Source organism: Sciurus carolinensis, chromosome 3 (genome assembly GCF_902686445.1).
Source record: "Sciurus carolinensis chromosome 3, mSciCar1.2, whole genome shotgun sequence".
Lineage (NCBI taxonomy): Eukaryota > Metazoa > Chordata > Mammalia > Rodentia > Sciuridae > Sciurus > Sciurus carolinensis.
The window spans coordinates 80,958,011-80,965,381 of record NC_062215.1 but is presented as its reverse complement, the minus strand read 5'-3'; the positions used below and the strand labels follow the sequence as shown (position 1 = coordinate 80,965,381).

At 39.8% G+C, this 7,371-nt stretch overlaps 1 pseudogene; it reads left to right on the top strand.

Moving 5' to 3' along the window:
• The first annotated feature begins 5,011 nt into the window (after positions 1 to 5,011).
• Positions 5,012 to 5,478, top strand: LOC124979446 (cofilin-1-like; annotated as a pseudogene).
• Positions 5,479 to 7,371: the final 1,893 nt, after the last annotated feature.

Here is a 7,371-nt window from a genome sequence, read left to right as displayed (position 1 = left end):
TTCCTCTACTCTACCAGACTTTCTTTTGCTCATCTATTAATTTGTATTTGGTTCTTTATGTTATCTTATCCTTCCCTCTCCCTTCCTTTATTTTACTCTAGCTTCTGCATATGAGAGAAAACATTCTCTTTGAGTTTCTGAGTTTGGTTAATTTCACTTAGCATGATATTCTCCATTTCCACCCATTTACCAGCAAATGCTATAATTTCATTCTTTTTTATGGCTGAGTAGAATTCCATCATAAATACACACCACAATTTCTTAATCCATTCATCTATTGACTGGCATCTGGGTTGGTTCCATGATTTAGCTATCATGAATTGTGCTGCTATACACAGTGAGGTAGCTGTGTCACTGTAATATGCTGACATTATTGACATATGGCCTTCAGGGAAAATACCAAGGAGTGGTATAGCTGGGTCATATTATGGCCATCCTACTTTTTAAGGAATCTTCATAGTGCTTTCCAGACTGGTTGTACTAGTCTGTACTAGTCTGCAGTCCCACCAACAATGTACAAGTGTACCTGTTCCCTCACAGCCTTGCCAGCATTTCTTGTTTGTATTCTTGATCATTCCCATGACTGGAGTGAGATGAAATCTTACTATAGTTTTGATTTGCATTTCCCTGATTACTAGATATGTGGAACATTTTATATACTTATTGGCCATTCATATTTCTTCTTTTGAGACGTTTCTGTTTAGTTCTTTTGCCCATTTAGGGGTTTTGGTGTTAACAGATATCTTTTATTTTTTTAATTTATTTTTATTGTAAACAAATGGGATACATGTTGTTTCTGTTTGTACATGGAGTAACAGCATACCATTTACGTAATCATACATTTACATAGGGTAATGTTATTTGATTCATTCTCTTATTTTTTCCTTCCCCCCACCCCTCCCACCCCTCTTTTTCTTCTATACAGTCCTTCCTTCCTCCATTCTTGCCCCCCCCACCTCCCATTATGTGTCATCATCCACTTATCAGCGAGACCATTTGTCCTTTGGTTTTTTGAGATTGGCTTATTTCACTTAGCATGATATTCTCCAATTTCATCTACTTGCCTGCAAATGCCATAATTTTATTATTCTTTATAGCTGAGTAATATTCCATTGTGTGTGTGTGTGTGTGTGTGTGTGTGTGTGTGTATATATATATATATATATATATATATATATATATATATCACAGTTTCTTTATCCATTCATAAATTGAAGGACATCTAGGTTGGTTCCACAGTCTGGCTATTGTGAATTGAGCAGTTATGAACGTTGATGTGGCTGTATCTCTGTAGTATGCTGATTTTAAATCCTTTGGGTATAGGCTGAGGAGTTGGATAGCTGGGTCAAATGGTGGGTCCATTCCAAGTTTTCTAAGGAATCTCCACACTGCTTTCCGGAGTTGCTGCACTAATTCGCAGCCCCACCAGCAATGTATGAGTGTACCTTTTTCCCCACATCCTCGCCAACACCTATTGTTGCTTGTATTCTTGATAATGGCCATTCTAATTGGGGTGAGATGGAATCTTAGGGTAGTTTTGATTTGCATTTCTCTTATTACTAAAGATGGTGAACATTTTTTTTATATGTTTGTTGATTGCTTGTAGATCTTCTTCTGTGAAGTGTCTGTTCATTTCCTTAGCCCATTTGTTGATTGGGTTATTTGTATTCTTGGTGTAGAGTTTTTTGAGTTCTTTATATATTCTGGAAATTAGCGCTCTATCTGAAGTATGAGTGGCAAAGATATTCTCCCACTCTGTAGGCTCTCTCTTCACATTACTGATAGTTTCCTTTGCTGAGAGAAAGATTTTTAGTTTGAATCTATCCCAGTTGTTGATTCTTGCTTTTATTTCTTGTGCTATGGAAGTCCTGTTAAGGAAGTCTGGTCCTAAGTCAACATGTTGAAGATTTGGACCTACTTTTTCTTCTATAAGATGAAGGGTCTCTGGTCTGATTCTGAGGTCCTTGATCCATTGTGAGTTGATTTTTGTGCAAGGTGAGAGATAGGGGTTTAATTTCATTCTATTGCATATGGATTTCCAGTTTTCCCAGCACCATTTGTTGAAGAGGCTATCATTTCTCCATTGCATATTTTTGGCACCTTTGTCTAGTATGAGAAAATTGTATTTATCTGGGTTTGTGTCCATGTCCTCTATTCTGTACCATTAATCTACCTTCCTAGTTTGGTGCCAATACCATGCTGTTTTTGTTACTATTGCTTTGTAGTATAGTTGAAGTTCTGGTATTGTGATACCCCCTGTTCCATTCTTCCTGCTAAGGATTGTTTTAGCTATTCTGGGTTTCTTATTCTTCCAGATGAATTTCATGATTGCTTGCTCTATTTCTGTAAGGTACATCATTGGGATTTTAATTGGAATTGCATTGAATCTGTATAGCACTTTTGGTAGTATGGCCATTTTGACAATATTAATTCTGCCTATCCAAGAACATGGGAGATCTTTCCTTAACAAAATATTGGCAAACTGTATCCAAAAACATATGAAGAAAATTGTGCACCACGATCAAGTGAGGTTCATCCCTGGAATGCAAGGATGGTTTAACATCCATAAATCAATAAACATAATCCATCATGTCAATAAACTTAAGGATAAGAATCATATGGTTATATCAATTGACGCAGAAAAAGCGTTCGACAAAATACAACACCCCTTCATGCTCAAAACACTAGAAAAAATAGGGATAGTAGGAACATACCTGAACATTGTAAAGGCTATTTATGCTAAGCCCATGGCCAACATCATTCTTAATGGAGAAAAACTGAAACCATTCCCTTTAAAAATGGGAACAAGACAGGGATGTCCTCTTTCACCACTTCTATTCAACATTGTCCTCGAAACTCTAGCCAGAGCAATTAGGCAGGCTAAAGAAATTAAAGGGATATGAATAGGAAAAGAGGAACTTAAGCTGTAACTATTTGCTGATGACATGATTCCATATTTAGAGGATCAAAAAAACTCCTCCAGAAAACTTCTAGACCTCATCAATGAATTCAGCAAAATAGCAGGCTATAAAATCAACACACATAAATCTAAAGCATTTTTATATGGAAGCAATGAAACAGTTGAAAGGGAAATGAGGAAAACAACTCCATTTGCAATAGCCTCAAAAAAAATAAAATACGTGGGAATCAATCTAACCAAAGAGGTAAAAGATCTCTACAATGAAAACTACAAAACATTGAAGAAAGAAACTGAGGAAGACCAGATATCTTTTATTTCTTAAAAACAAAGGGTCTCAGTACATGTGTTTCATTTTAAATTGTGTGGATTGCTCCCTACCTAAAGAGATTATTTCAATGAAAATAAGAATATTCTTAATTAATGAACAATATATTGTCTGGCTACTATCTGAGAAATATGTCTCTAAATAACTAAATGAAATACCCAAATTAATACAAATACCATTATGGTCTGAATGTTCATGCCCCCCCCCACAGATTCATATATAGAAAACTGATCCCCAAAATGATTATTAAGAGTCAGGGTATTGATAGTTGGGGGCCTTTGGGAGATATTTAGTTCATGAGGTAGAGCACTCATAAATGGGGTCAATGCCTTGTAAAAGGAGCCCAAGGGAGCTTGTGAGCCCCCTTCAAGCACATGAAGATGCTGAGAATAAATGCACCATTCATCTATAAACCAGAAAATGGGTCCTCAGCAGACACTGAGCCTTCCAGTGCCTTGATCTTGGACTTCCTTGTTCCCACAACAGTGAGAAGCAAATTTTTTATAAGCCACCCTGTTTATAGAGTTTGCTAGAACAACCCAAATGAACTAAGTCAGATACTTTATGACTATAATTTATAACCCCCTTAAGCAATTAAAAGTTTCTCTGTAGGTATGCAATCAATTATTAATTTGAAAATAATTCAGGATTCTTGAAACAGAAGATCTAAAGAAAAATTCAGATTCAGTCTGGTACAAAGAATGGGGTGTTGAGAAAACCCACCAAACAGCACAGACCTTGCAAATCCTCAGGTAGCCTAGCTCAGTAACAAGGAGGAGAACCAAAGTTAACTTTTTCCTTTGGGCTTTAAAAAAGAAATAACCTTATTTTTCTTACTGTAAGGAACAGCAATTTTATACAAAACTTTATAAAAGTTTGTATGAATCAAAAAGATGCCAAGGCATAAAAATTATTCAACATGACAGTTTAAAAATTTGATAAAACTCAGAACACATTGAAACCATTTCAGCAGCTGCTGTGACATTCTGGGTGAAAATGTCCAAGGGAGAAAAACAAACTTTAAATAGGGACCAGGCCACCTCTCCTGTTTGCAATGGGACTATTTCATCTGCTATCCTCTCTGAAAAAAGACTGTGGTCCTTGAAATCACACAGAAATGCTTCCAGGGCCCTCTGGTGGTGATTTATAGACCTTGGAAGTAAAATCGAAATGACCATGAATAGAAGGAAGGCAGCGAGGGTCAAGACCAAATTGTAACAACTCCTCTGCAGGACTCAACATTTTTCAATGTACAGAGTTTGTCTCTCTCAACCACAGTTGATTCTATCTCTCTTTAGTCTCCTACCCAAAAAAAAACTGTTTTTCTTACTTCTCGATTTGCTGCAACTTTAAAAAGAAAAGAAATGTAGTACCTTGACACAAATCATCCTTTCTGTTTCCCTTTAGAAAATTTTAACCAAGAAGTGGATGTGCAGCTGAGTGGTAGATGGCTTGCCTGCCTTGTGTGCATGAGATTCTGGGTTCGATTACCAGCACTGCAATAATTTTAACCAAAAAACAAAGACCACGTACAACATCGGTTAGTGTTTCACAAACGCAAACTCGTAAATCTGCAGAAATGTATTTATTTACATTTTCTGAGTACTGGCAAGTACATTAGCTTTGTAAATCTTTTATTTTGCTAAAAATAGTGGTTTTAACAAGGTAAAAATTATATAAATGGAGTCGGATCCTGGCAGCAGCTGCGGCGGCTCCTACCTTCCTTTCGCTTCCGGAAACAGGGCTTCTGGTGCATGGCCTCTGATGGCCTCATCAGGGTGTTGAAGGATATGAAGGTGCGCAAGTCTTCGACGCCAGAGGAAGTGAAGAAGCGCAAGAAGGTGGTGCTCTTCTGCTTGCGTGAGGACAAGAAGAGCATCATCCTGGAGGAGGGCAAGGTGATGTGGATGACCCCTAGCCACCTTTGTCAAGATGCTGCCAGACAAGGACTGCCGCTGTGCCCTTTATGGTGCAATCTACCAGACCAAGGACAGCAAGAAGGAGGACCTGGTGTTTATTTTCTGCGCCCCCTGAGTCTGCACCCCTTAAGAGCAAAATGATCTATGCCAGTCCCAAGGATGCCGTCAAGAAGAAACTGACAGGGATCAAGCATGAATCACAAGCAAACTGCTATGAGGAGGTCAAGGACCGCTGCACCTTGGCTGAAAAACTGGGGGGCAGTGCTGTCATCTCTCTGGAGGGCAAACCTTTGTTTGCCTGGAACATCTGGTAGCCCCAGACCTGCCCTAGGGGGTTGCAGGCTGCCCCCTTCCTGCCAGACCGGAGGGGCTAGAGGGGCTCCCAGCAGGGGGAGGGCATTCCCTTCACCCCAGTTGCCAAACAGCCCTCCCCCCACCCCCTGGACCTTCCTCCTCCCTTCATTCCTAATGGTTCTGACCTTCCCAAACTGCTTTTGATCTTCTGATTCCTCTTGGATTGAAACAGACCAAGTCTTCCCCCAGGCACCCAGCTTGGGGGGAGCTGTATTTTTTTAATGACACCCCTACTCCCCACCTGTTCCTCCCCCATCCCATGCTGCCAACTTCTAACTGCAATAGTGACTCTGTGTTTGTCTGTTTAGTTCTGTGTATAAATGGAGTATTGTGGAGATGATCCCTCCCTGTGCCGGCTGGTTCCTCTCCCTTTTCTCTTGGTCTTGATCATTCATGGAAGCAGGACCAGTAAGGGACCTTGGATTAAAAAAAAAAACAAAAAACAAAAACAAAACAAACAAACAAAAAAGTGTATAAATGATTTTCAACAGAAACTGCAATTCAAAAGGGGGTTACTCAATAACCTATTAAAGTTGGAATGCTCACCCAGCCAGGTGAGATTCCTCTACTTCATCTAAGAAGCCATACCTTTATAAAGGGGAAATACTGGTGAATGACATTGGTTAAATTATGTTGTATATTGTGTGCATGTATGAATATGTGACAATAAATCCCACCATTATGTACAATGATAATGCACTGATAAAAAATATGGAGGGAAAAAAAACAATCCATCTAAATCTACTTGAAAGGTAGATGGCCCAATTAATAGAAACTTTATTCACAGAAGAACCTGCTCAAAGGTGCTCAACCCTTGGTTGAACACTATAATCAACTGGGGAGTTTTAAAAATGAGGAATCCAGCCTACTTCCAGAGATCCTGGTGTAATTGACTTGGGGTGAGGCCAGGACATCAGTGGTCTGTAAAAGCTCCCTAGGACATTGCTAAGGATAGCCAAGGTTGGGAACCACTGCACTGAGGATGCCCCTACTGCCAGAGGATCACAGCAAGGCAGGCCAGGCTGCTCCCCTCTCTGCTTGGGACTGAATCCACACTTTTCCATCCACTCTCCCCCACTTTTCCTACCCCTCCTCTTTTCTGATTTCATTCAAGATTGCAAGTTTGCCAATAATAAAGTCTACCCTCCCCCAAACTTACATATTTTGTAACATGTCAGGGTTACAGTCACTTACAAAAATTGAAATCTAATTGCTCGTAGAAATTGTAAAAACAGCTGCTCAGAAAACTTTGGAGTCTTAGAGCTGCTGAGTTACAGGGGTTTTATGTTGTCCAGCTGTAAAGTACCAAAATTGACAGGGGTGAGGGGATACTTCTCAGCAGCATTTTGCTATAGACTAATACCTTCTTGAGATGATTTTACCCCTAGCTTCTGTGATACCATGTTCTCTTCTTTCCCTGGCATCCTATCTGGCAATTCCTTCCCATTTGTAACACCAGCAATTCTCACACTCTAAGGAGAGCAGAATCACTTGGAGTTCTGGCTAAGATGTAGATAGATAGCTCACCCAATCACAGGAGCTCTCATTTAGTAGATCTGAGTTGAGCTCAAGAACTTGCATTTCTAGCAAGTGCTCAGGGGATGCTGCTGCCACTGGTCTGGGGGACACACTTTAGGAACCACACTTTTGCAGGACATGTTGAAGTTCCCCAAGGCTCAGTCTGGGGCTCTCCTCTCATAGCACTGCACATTCTCTTCCTATGAATTGCAGCCAAGATTGCCACTTAAATTACATGGCCCATGTTTCTATCTCTGGCCAGATGTCTTGTAAGCATCTTCTAAGTCCCAATGACCTATTCAATACCTCCACTTCATGATCTCAACAGCATCTCC